This window comes from Globicephala melas, chromosome 8 (assembly GCF_963455315.2).
Source record: "Globicephala melas chromosome 8, mGloMel1.2, whole genome shotgun sequence".
NCBI lineage: Eukaryota > Metazoa > Chordata > Mammalia > Artiodactyla > Delphinidae > Globicephala > Globicephala melas.
The window spans coordinates 68927246-68939612 of record NC_083321.1 but is presented as its reverse complement, the minus strand read 5'-3'; positions in this window follow the sequence as shown (position 1 = coordinate 68939612).

The window sequence follows — 12367 nt, the reverse complement described above, 5'->3', positions numbered from 1 at the left end:
ATTACTAATATTTATTAAGCCATGAGGGTGTAAACCATGAGTTACATACTTAAAAAAAAGACAGGGAAGTCTGAATGAAAAGCGTGAAAAAAGGAAATTGTTTACAACCCAGACATGTACACAGCAGTTGAGGAGGATTAGGTGGGCTGGGGAAGAGCTTTGCAGCTGGAGTCAGAAGATGTAGGTTTGGACATCTGCTTGACCAACAGTTAACCTCTCTGAGGCTCCATCTTTATCTATAAAATGGGGATGAAAATACCCAACATTTATTGGGCACTCCATGTGCCAGGGACGCTAATACCTTTCCTATCTTATAGAACAGTTGTAAAGACTACATTTTAAAAAGTTAAGTTATAAAAACCAACTAGGAAAGATTGTAAATATCCTACATAAAAACATATACATAACTATAAAAGATCATACTACAATTTGACCACCTGTGCAGACTCCGGGCAGGCAATGTCCACTTTGCAGTTTGTTTGTTACTGCCATTTGACCTGCTTTAACTGATCCAGCCTTTATACAACAAGAATCAGCATTATTTGGTCATAGTGCTCTTCATCCAAAATGATTTCCATTTCCCAATGAATATAACAATAATCTACACCCTTGCCACACAAAGTGTGATCCAAGGACCAGAAGCATTGGCATCACCTGGGAGCTTGTCAGAAATGCAGCCTCTCAGGCTCCATCCCAGGTATGCTGAGGCAGAATCTGCATTTTTACTAGATTTGCAGGCAGTTTATACACACATTAAAGTTTGAGAAACACTGCTTGACACAAAGCCCCATGTGGGGCAAATTTAGGACAGAGTAATTTATTGCCAAATAGGAATAGAAAAGGGGAAATAAATGAATCATAATATGAATAAGTAACAGAGGCAGACCAGGACACTATCTAAAATAGGGGAAGAGAGCCAAAGAAGAAAAAAGGAACAAAAATGATTACAAAAACAACCCAAAAGCAATTAAGAATATGGCAATACATAGATATCTATCAATAATTACTTTAAATATAAGTGGACCAAATGCTACAATCAAAAGATGTAGACTGGCTGAATGGATACAAAACCAGACCCAAATATATGCTGCCTACAAGAGACTCACTTCAGATCTAAAGACACACACAGGCTAAAAGTGAGGGAATGGGAAAAATATACTACCCCCTAGATCAGGGGTTCCCAACCCCTGGGCCATGGACTGGTACTGGTCCATGGCCTGTTAGGAACTGGGCTGCACAGCAGGAGGTGAGTGGTGGGCGAGTGAGGGAAGTTACATCTGCCGCTCCCCATTGCTCACATTACCACCTAAACCAGACCCCACCCCATCCGTGGAAATATTGTCTTCCACGAAACTGGTCCCTGGTGCCAAAAAGGTTGGGGACAACTGCCCTACATTTTACTTATACAGACCATGGCCACTTTGTTGTATAGGTTTATGGTGTGGTTGAAAGAGTATACTGGATTTGGAGTTCTTATTCCAGCTCTGCCACTTACGAATTTAGAATATCAGTCACTCTGAGACTCAATTGCCTTACCTATAAAATGGGGATTATAATATCTATAATTTACATGAAGCATTGAGCACAGAACTGAGAAACCATTGTTCCTTTCATCTCCCTTGATGGAGCATGTCCAGGAGGGTAATAATAGGATGGGTTGGTGTTATCTTTATGATGGATTAGCTCTCACCCAGAAACTTGGGAATGTATCTACATAGTGGGCATCTTAATAAGATGGTAATTGGGAATTCCCTGGTAGTCCAATGGTTAGGACTTGGCGCTTTCACTGCTGTGGCCTGAGTTCAATCACTGGTCAGGGAACTAAGATCCCGCAAGTTGCATGGCGTGCTTCCCCCCAAAGATGGTAATTATCCACTTACAAGCATTTTGGCTATGTTGTATTCATTCATTCATTGACTATTCATTGCGCAACTACTAAGTGCCAACCAAGTACTTTGACTGAGGATACAGTGAGGAACCAGATATTGAGGATATAACAAATGCACAGGACAGATATGATCCTACCCTTGAAAAGGCAGTGCAGACATGTGAACAGCCTCTCACAATACCTCATATTAAGTGCAACAGCCTGCACGTTCCTTGCTGGCTTTTATTCCCAGCTAGTGCCCTGTTTGAGTCTAAAGTGTGGTTGCCACATAAGTGGTGAGCTAGTGAGGTGGCCATCAGAAGTCTGTGGGCTTCCTGAGGGCTTAAATTAGCAGAAAGAAGGAAGAAATGACTATTGAGGAGACGATTGATGTGTCTGCTACCCCAGAGATCCAACACATATGGTAAACCCGTTACACTTTCCAGAAAGGAGGAACCCCAGCTATAAATCTTTGGCACCAGGAAGAAGACAGGTGGGGATCTAAGATATTCTAGCAATTTTAAAGGGAACAGAGTATTGATAATATAATGCATATGGTGTCACTGTGTGTAGATGGAGTAACATATTTATTTAAATGCTTGTAATGTGTTGAAACAGGCATATTGAGGAGAATTCTGCACTTCTATAATACAGCCAAGAACAGCTGAGAGAATTAATTTATGCTTATTGCAATCTCTGTATGGTTAGACTTGTATTTTTCCTCAGCATTCCAGAAAGTGATGACATGGGACAATCTTTCAGCCAGACAGACCTTTATAAGCATTCCTGCCCTGCCTAAAACTTACAGTGGTTCTCTTTACATAATACATCAACCCTAATGTCTCTCTCTTTTCTTAATTTAATTTTATTTATTTTTTTATACAGCAGGTTCTTATTTGTTATCCATTTTATATATATTAGTGTATATATGTGAATCCCAATCTCCCAATTTATCCCACCACCACCCTGGCTCCCCCGCTGCTTTCACCCCTTGGTGTCCATACGTTTGTTCTCTACATCTGTGTCTCAATTTCTGACCTGCAAACCGGTTCATCTGTACCATTTTTCTAGGTTCCACATATATGCTTTAATATACGATATTTGTTTTTCTCTTTCTGACTTACTTCACTCTGTATGACAGTCTCTACATCCATCCACGTCTCTACAAATGACCCAGTTTCGTTCCTTTTTGTGGCTGAGTAATATTCCATTGTATATATGTACCACATCTTCTTTATCCATTCGTCTGTCAATGGGCATTTAGTTTGCTTCCATGACCTGGCTCTTGTAAATAGTGCTGTAATGAACATTGGGGTGCATGTATCTTTTTGAATTATGGTTTTCTCAGGGTATATATGCAGTAGTGGGATTGCTGGGTCATATGGTAATTCTATTTTTAGTTTTTTAAGGAACCTCCATACTGTTCTCCATAGTGACTGTATCAATTTACATTCCCACCAACAGTGCAACAGGGTTCCCCTTTCTCCACACCCTCTCCAGCATTAGTTGTTTGTAGATTTTCTGATGATGTCCATTCTAACTGGTGTGAGGTGATACCTTATTGTAGTTTTGATTTTCATTTCTCTAATAATTAGTGATGTTGAGCAGCTTTTCATGAGCTTCTTGGTCATCTGAATGTCTTCTTTGGAGAAATGTCTATTTAGGCCTTATGGCCATTTTTGGATTGGGTTGTTTGTTTTTTTTAAATTGAGCTGCATGTGCTGTTTATATATTTTGGAGATTAATCCTTTGTCCGTTGATTCACTTGCAAATATTATCTCCCATTCTGAGGGTTATTTTTTCATCTTGTTTGTAGTTTCCTTTGCTGTGCAAAAGCTTTTACGTTTCATTAGGGCCCATTTCTTTATTTTTGTTTTTATTTCCATTATTCTAGGAGGTGTATCAGAAAAGATCTTGCTGTGATTTATGTCAAAGAGTGTTCTTCATATGTTTTCCTCTAAGAGTTTTATAGTGTCCAGTCTTACATTTAAGTCTCTCATCCATTTTCAGCTTATTTCTGCATATGGTGTTAGGGAGTGTTCTAATTTCATTCTTTTACATGTAGCTGTCCAATTTTCCCAGCACGATTTACTGAAGAGACTGTCTTTTCTCCATTGTATATCCTTGCCTCCTTTGTCATAGATTAGTTGACCATAGGGGCATGTGTTTGTCTCTGGGCTATTTATCCTGTTCCATTGACCTATATTTCTGTTTTTCTGCCAGTACCATACTCTCTTGGTTACTGTAGCTTTGTAGTATAGTCTGAAGTCATGGAGTCTGATTCCTCCAGCTCTGTTTTTTCCCCTCAAGACTGCTTTGGCTATTCGGGGTCTTTTGTGTCTCCATACAAATTTTAAGATTTTTTGTTCTAGTTCTGTAAAAAATGTCATTGGTAATATGATAGGGATTGCATTGAATCTGTAGATTGCTTTGGGTAGTACCGTCATTTTCACAATACTGATTCTTCCAATCCAAGAACATGGTATGTCTCTCCATCTGTTTATATCATCTGTAATTTCTTTCATCAGTGTCTTATAGTTTTCTGCATACAGGTCTTTTGTCTCCTTAGGTAGGTTTATTCCTAGGTATTTTATTCTTTTGTTGCAATGGTAAATGGGAGTGTTTCCTTAATTTCTCTTTTAGATTTTTCATCATTAGTGTATATGAATGCAGAGATCTCTGTGCATTATTTTGTATCCTGCAACTTTACCAAATCCATTGATTAACTCTAGTAGTTTTCTGGTAGCATCTTTAGGATTTTATATGTATAGTATCATGTCATCTGCAAACAGTGACAGTTTTACTTCTTTTCCCATCTGTATTCCTTTTATTTCTTTTTCTTCTCTGATTGCCATGGATAGGACTTCCAAAGCTATGTTGAGTAACAGTGGCGAGAGTGGACATCCGTGTCTTGTTCCTAATCTTAGAGGAAATGCTTTCAGTTTTTCACCATTGAGAGTGATGTTTGCCGTGCGTTTGTCATATATGGCCTTTGTTATGTTTAGGTAGGTTCCCTCTATGCCCACTTTCTGGAGAGTCTTTATCATAGATGGGTGTCGAATTTTGTCAAAAGCTTTTTCTGCATCTATTGAGATGATCATATGGTTTTTATTCTTCAATTTGTTAATATGGTGTATCACATTGATTGATGTATATTGAAGAATCCTTGCATCCCAGGGATAAATCCCTCTTGATCATGGTGTATGATCCCTTTAATGTGTTGTTGGATTTTGTTTGCTAGTATTTTGTTCAGGGTTTTTGCATCTATATTCATGAGTGATATTGGTCTGTAATTTTCTTTTCTTGTAGTATCTTTATCTGGTTTTGGTATCAGGGTGATGGTGGCCTCATAGAATGAGTTTGGGAGTATCCCTTCCTCTGAAAGTTTTTGGAAGAGTTTGAGAAAGATGGGTGTTAGCTCTTCTCTAAATGTTTGATAGAATTCACCTGTGAAGCCATCTGGTCCTGGACTTTTGTTTATTGGAAGATTTTTAATCACAATTTCAATTTAATTCCTTGTGATTGGTCTGTTCATATTTTCTGTTTCTTCCTGGTTCAGTCTTGGAAGGTTATATTTTTCTAAGAATTTGTCCATTTCTTCCTTGTTGTCCATTTTATTGGCATAGAGTTGCTTGTAGTCGTCTCTTAGTATGCTTTGTATTTCTGTGGTGTCTTTTTTAACTTGTCCTTTTTCATTTCTAATTTTATTGATTTGAGTCCTCTCCCTCTTTTTCTTGATGAGTCTGGCTAATAGTTTATCAATTTTGTTTATCCTCTCCAAGAACCAGGTTTTAGTTTTATTGATCTTTGCTATTGTTTTCTTTGTTTCTATTTCATTTATTTCTGCTCTGATCTTTATGATTTCTTTCTTTCTACTAACTTTGGGTTTTGTTTGTTCTTCATTCTCTAGTTCCTTTAGGTGTGAGGTTAGATTGTTTATTTGAGATTTTTCTTGTTTCTTGAGGTAGGCTTGTATTGCTATAAACTTCCCTCTTAGAACTGCTTTTGCTGCATCCCCACATTTTGGATCATCATGTTTTCATTGTTGTCTGTTTCTAGGTATTTTTTGATTTCCTCTTTGATTTCTTCAGTGATCTCTTGCTTATTTAGTAACACAGTGTTTAGCTCCATGTGTTTGTGTTTTTTATGTTTTTTTCCCCTGTAATTGATTTCTAATCTCATAGCATTGTGGTCAGAAAAGATGCTTGATATGATTTCAATTTTCTTAAATTACTGAGGCTTGATTTGTGACCCAAGGTATCATCTATCCTGGAGAATGTTCCATGTGCACTTGAGAAGTAAGTGTAATCTGCTGTTTTTGGATGGAATGTCCTATAAATATCAATTAAATCTGTCTGGTCTATTGTGTCATTTAAAGCTTGTGTTTCCTTATTAATTTTCTGTTGGATGATTTGTCCATTGGTGTAAGTGAGATGTTAAAGTCCCCCACTATTATTGTGTTACTGTCTATTTCCTCTTTTATAGCTGTTAGCAGTTGCCTTATGTATTGAGGTGCTCCTATGTTGGATGCTTATATATTTATAATTGCTATATCTTCTTCTTGGATTGATCCCTTGATCATTATGTAGTGTCCTTCCTTGTCTCTTGTAACATTCTTTATTTTAAAGTCTATTTTATGTGATATGAGTATTGCTACTCCAGCTTTCTTTTGATTTCCATTTGCATGGAATATCTTTTTCCATCCCCTCACTTTCAGTCTGCACGTGTACCTAACTCTGAAGTGGGTCTCTTATAGACAGCATATATATGGTCTTGTTTTTGTATCCATTCAGCGAGCCTGTATCTTTTGGTTGTAGCATTTGTATCCATTCATACAGCATATATATAGTCTTGTTTTTGTATCCATTCAGTGAGCCTGTATCTTTTGGTTGTAGCATTTGATCCATTCATGTTTAAGGTAATTATCGATATGTATATTCCTATTACCATTTTCTTAATTATTTTGTGTTTGTTTTTGTAGGTCCTTTTCTTCTCTTGTGTTTCCCACTTAGAGAAGTTTCTTTAGCATTTATTGTAGAGCTGGTTTGATGGTGCTGAATTCTCTTAGCTTTTGCTTGTCTGTAAAGCTTTTGATTTCTCCGTCAAATCTGATTAAGATCCTTGCTGGGTAGAGTAATCTTGGTTGTAGGTCTTTCCCTTTCATCACTTTAAATATATCATGCCACTGCCTTCTGGCTTGCAGAGTGTCTTCTGAGAAATCAGCTGTTAACCTTATGGGAGTTCCCTTGTATATTATTTGTCATTTTTCACTTGTTGCTTTCAATAATTTTTATTTGTCTTTAATTTTTGTCAGTTTGATTACTATGTGTCTCGGCATGTTTTTCCTTGTGTTTATCCTGCCTGGGACTCTCTGTGCTTCCTGGACTTGGGTGGCTATTTCCTGTCCCATGTTAGGGAAGTTTTTAACTATAATCTCTTCAAATATTTTCTCTGGTCCTTTCTCTCTCTCTTTCTGCTCTGGGACCTCTATCATGTGAATGTTGTTGCATTTAATGTTGTCCCAGAGGTCTCTTAGGCGGTCTTCATTTCCTTTCATTCTTTTATCTTTATTCTGTGCCACAGCAGTGAATTGCACCATTCTGTCTTCCAGGTCACTTATCCGTTCTTCAACTTCAATTATTCTGCTATTGATTCCTTCTAGTGTATTTTTCATTTCAGTTATTGTATTGTTCATCTCTGTTTGTTTGTCCTTTAATTCTGCTAGGTCTTTGTTAAAAATTTCTTGCATCTTCTCGATCTTTGCCTCCATTCTTTTTCCGAGGTCCTGGATCATCTTCACTATCATTATTCTGAATTCTTTTTCTGGAAGGTTGCCTATCTCCAGTTCATTTAGTTGTTTTTCTGGGGTTTTATCTTGTTCCTTCATCTGGTACATAGCCCTGCCTTTTCATCTTGTTTATCTTTCAGTGAATGTGGTTTTTGTTCCACAGGCTGCAGGATTGTAGTTCTTCTTGCTTCTGCTGTCTGCCCTCTGGTGGATGAGGCTATCTATGAGGCTTGTGCAAGTTTCCTGATGGGAGGGACTGGTGGGGGGTAGAGCTGAGTGTTGTTCTGGTGGGCAGAGCTCAGTAAAGCTTTAATCAGCTTGGTTGCTGATGGGTGGGTCTGGGTTCCCTCCCTGTTCATTGTTTGGCCCAAGGCAACCCAACACTGGAGCCTACCTGGGCTCTTTGTTAGGGCTAATGGTGGACTCTGGGAGGGCTCATGTCAAGGAGCACTTCGCAGAACTTCTGCTACCAGTGTCCTTGTCCTCACGGTGAGACACAGCCACCCCCTGCCTCTGTAGGAGACCCTCCAACACTAGCAGGTAAGTCTGGTTCAGTCTCCTATGGGGTCACTGCTCCTTCCTCTGGGTCCCCATGTGCACACTACTTTGTGTGTGCCCTCCAAGAGTGGAGTCTCTGTTTTCCCCTGTCCTGTCGAAGTCCTGTGATCAAATCCCCTTAGCCTTCAAAGTCTGATTCTCTAGGCATTCCTCCTCCCATTGCTGGACCCCCTGGTTGGGAAGCCTGACGTGGGGCTCAGAACCTTCACTCCAGTGGGTGGACTTCTGTGGTATAAGTGTTTTCCAGTTTGTGAGTCACCCACCCAGCAGTTATGGGATTTGATTTTATTGTGATTGTGCCCCTCCTACTGTCTCATTGTGGCTTCTCCTTTATCTTTGGATGTGGAGTATCTTTTTTGCTGAGTTCCAATGTCTTCCTGTAGATGATTGTTCAGCAGTTAGTTGTTATTCCGGTGCTCTCACAAGAGAGAGTGATAGCATGTCCTTCTACTCCACCATCTTGAACCAATCTCCCCCTAGTGTCTCTTAATAGCTTTCCAGAACCTCCAAAATATGGCACTAAAAAGAGCAGAGCTCAGAGTTTGAGTTTGCCACTAATAGCTTTGAGCCTTAGTTCCTTTATTTGTAAAAAAGGAATAATAATATCCACCATGCCAAACTCACAGGAATGTGTTAGAGTCGACCAAACTGATGCATCTGACAGCACTTTGCAAAACACCAACACAATGTTAGTAAGCAAATGTGATTATTATTATGATGGTGCTCTTATCCATCCAAACTTATTTCATGACACCCTTCACACTGCTCTTCAGCTGGACAACGATGTGCTGTGACCATTCCCGTCTCTGATTTGGGGTTCATACCAGTCCCCAGCACAGTGGGGAAGAGAGCCCACCCTGAGGCCAGACTGGCTGCGATCTGGATGATAACAGTACTTGCCCTCAAGGCTGTAGTGAGGATTAAATGGGTTCCTGGGGTAAAGCCCCTAGAACGTGCTTGGCATGTCACATCACTCCTGGCACTGTTGTAGCAAGTGCTTTTCATACCATACCATGTCTTCCAGTTCTAGTTCATGTCCTGCCTCATCCATGAAGTCTTCTCTCTTGGTTTTCTCCTGCCTATAAAATGTTATACGTAGAGCTATGTCACATAGGTTAACTATTTGTTTATTATTTCATGAGATGATTGTCCTACCTCGTTAGATGCATTAATTCAACATTTAATGAACACCTGTAATGACCAGGTTCCTTATTAGACCATGAGAATAAGGAGATACAAGACGCAGAGCCCTCTCTGTAGGGATGATGATCACTTCCCCATCTGTGGTCAGATGACCAAGCAGACAATTCAGGTATAGACTGAATGTTTGTCTCCCCCCCAGATTCATATATTAAGTCCTAACGTCTACTGTGGTGGTGTTTGGAGGTGGAGCCTTTGGGAGGTGATTAGGTCATGAGGGTGGGTTCCACATTTGGGCTCCTGTTGACTCTTCTCCTTTAGAAAAATCCCCTGTCTTATTTCTGTGAGTTAAATCTCTTATCTCCAATAGCCCTTCTCAGGTTTCAAGTTTCTGTGCTCTTTTTTCCCCCTTTTCTTTCCCTCCCCTTCCATCTTTGCTCCTAAGACTTCACTATTAGAACTCCACAACTGAAATTTCCCTCAAACCTTCCAGTAGGGATCTACTCATCCTGTGCTCTCTCTCCGCAGCTTTTACTACAGAGCCTAATGACTTTATAATCCATTCCCTGATGTGCTAAAGCCCAGCTCAGATAAGGGGTGTCTGTTTTAAGTACGTGCTCCTCTTTCACCTTCAACACCAGTCCCAATATACCGTGTTCAGAGAGACTTAAAATAACAAAACTGTTACATGATCTATGGCTTAGCAAGCATTTCACTGAGAGCAGAATTATCACCATCATGCCTGTGCTGCAGATGGGGAAGCTCATGCTCAGAGAGACTAAATAGTGTGCCTGGTATTACACATCTTGTCTTCTGCTCTTTACATTTGGAACAGCCAGGGGACCCCTTTATGCCTCACTTTTTGGCTGACTTCCCATGGAATTTCCTGACCTCATCCCACTGAGTCTCATTCCTCAGGCTGGCTACATTCAAGCTAAAGGATTCTCAGACAGACCACTCCTCCTAGGCATAGGCATAGGCACAGTTGTGTGTTTTCAGAAGGACCGTCAAAACCTTAATACAAGGAAGTGAGCAATGGGCTAGTTTTAGGCACTTTCCTCTCTTTACATGGTGGTGGCAGAACCAGTAGTGGGAGGTGAGGCGAGCACCTCAGATGCTGGCCTTTATGCCTTTATGGGCATTTTCTATTTCAACTCCAGTTGGGGGAAAAGTGGTAGAAATTATTATGTTTACCACTAGAGGGCAGATTAGTCAAATTTTAGAATGTCTGCTGGGCATTGAGAAGCCGTGGGAATGTGTTTTGTTTCACATCCCCTCCACCCTCTGCCCTGCCCCACCATTAGACAAGAGAAGAGAGACAAGGGTCACCAGAAATAGGAAAAAGCAAAGGCAGTGCCACTGCTGTTGATACGAGCGGGTCCTCCTCATCTTCTCTACGTGTGTACAACATGCTAGACCTGCCCTAGGGAAGCAAACAGGGAGTACATCCGGGTAATAACAGCTTAGTATTTAGGGCCTGTTATATGCGAGGTACCTTACTAGGCATTTTACCTACAATATCTTCTCTGATCCTCACAACAGCCTTCTGAGGCAAATTTTTAAAATCATTACTTTACAGGTGAAGAGACACGCTTGTTCAAGTTAAATATATTGCTCAAAAGCAAGTGACTAAGTGGCGGATGTGGGGTTTGAGTTGATGTTTATGAAGGAGGGGGTTGATAGGAAAGGGGGAGTCTTGAAAGGGCCTGAAATTAAGTGGTAAATTACAATTCAAAGCCTCCAAGAGGGCTTCTGGGCTGGACACTGTCTTATGGTAGCCGCTCTAAGTGGAGAAAATACCTTTAAGCAAATTTTGTATATTCACTGTAAAAAAAACCCAAAAATCAACACAGAATATCTAAAGAGGAAAGTAAAAACTATCTTCAAATCTTATCATCTAGGTAAAGCGTGTTTAACCAGTTTTAGTCAGGCTCCTACGATACTGTTTTTATTTTGCTTTGTTTTTTTATGAATGGTTTGTTTTTTGTGGATCCGTGTCACTACATGGATACATTACCATGTAGGTAAATACAGAATCTTCACTATCAATTTTAATGATTGTGTTTTAATCTATTGTACTTAGATCCCTAAAATATCTTATCCAGTTTCTGTTGATAAACTTTTCATTAATTTCTGGTTTCTTTTTTTGCCATTAAAACAATTGTGTAACAAATTCTTTGTATCTGCTTCTATCCAAATCATCCTCCTCTTTTGTTAACTAGATCCCATCTCATCTCCCTAAATTCCTTTGCTATTTTTTCCTTTCTGCTATACCATTTCTTTAGCAAACAGATATCAGATAATAGCTCCCATCTTAAAAAAAAATCTTCCCTGATGTCACTCCACCTCCAGCTGTAGCCCATTTTCTTTGTTTCTCCAGACACCTAAAATTCTTGAAAAGTTGCTTAGACTTGCCAATCTCACTTTCTCCACTTCTGCTTTCTCTCCAATCAGATTTTCACCCATGGTCCTCCACAGACAGTTCTTGCCAAGGTCACTGTGACTCTCACGATGTCAAACTCAATGGTCATCCTCCATCTTCATCTTTCTTGCAGCCTTTGACGTATTGGCCATTCCTTTCTTTTTTTGGGATTCTTCACTTGCCTTCCAGGAAACCACTTTCTTGGGTTTTCTCCTGTTTCATTGGCCACAGTCCGCTTTGCCTGTTTCTCCTTGTCTTCCTGACCTCCAAATTTTGGAGCATCCCAGGATTCAGATCTCAAACCTCTTCTCTTTTCTATCTACACTCATCTGGTCTCAGGACAAAGAACTATCTATATGCCAGACTTCTCCCTGAACTCCAGATTCATATCCAAGCGCCTTCCTGACAGCTCTACTTTGATGTCTAACAGACATCTCAAACGTGGCAAGTTGAAAGCCGCGATCTGTCTGACCTCACCTCACCCTCTTCCTACAGACTTCCTCACTTCAATAAATATCATACTTCTTAGCCCCAAGTCTCAGTCATCCTTGGCTTCTTTATTTCTCTTACAACTCACATCTGCTCTGTCAGG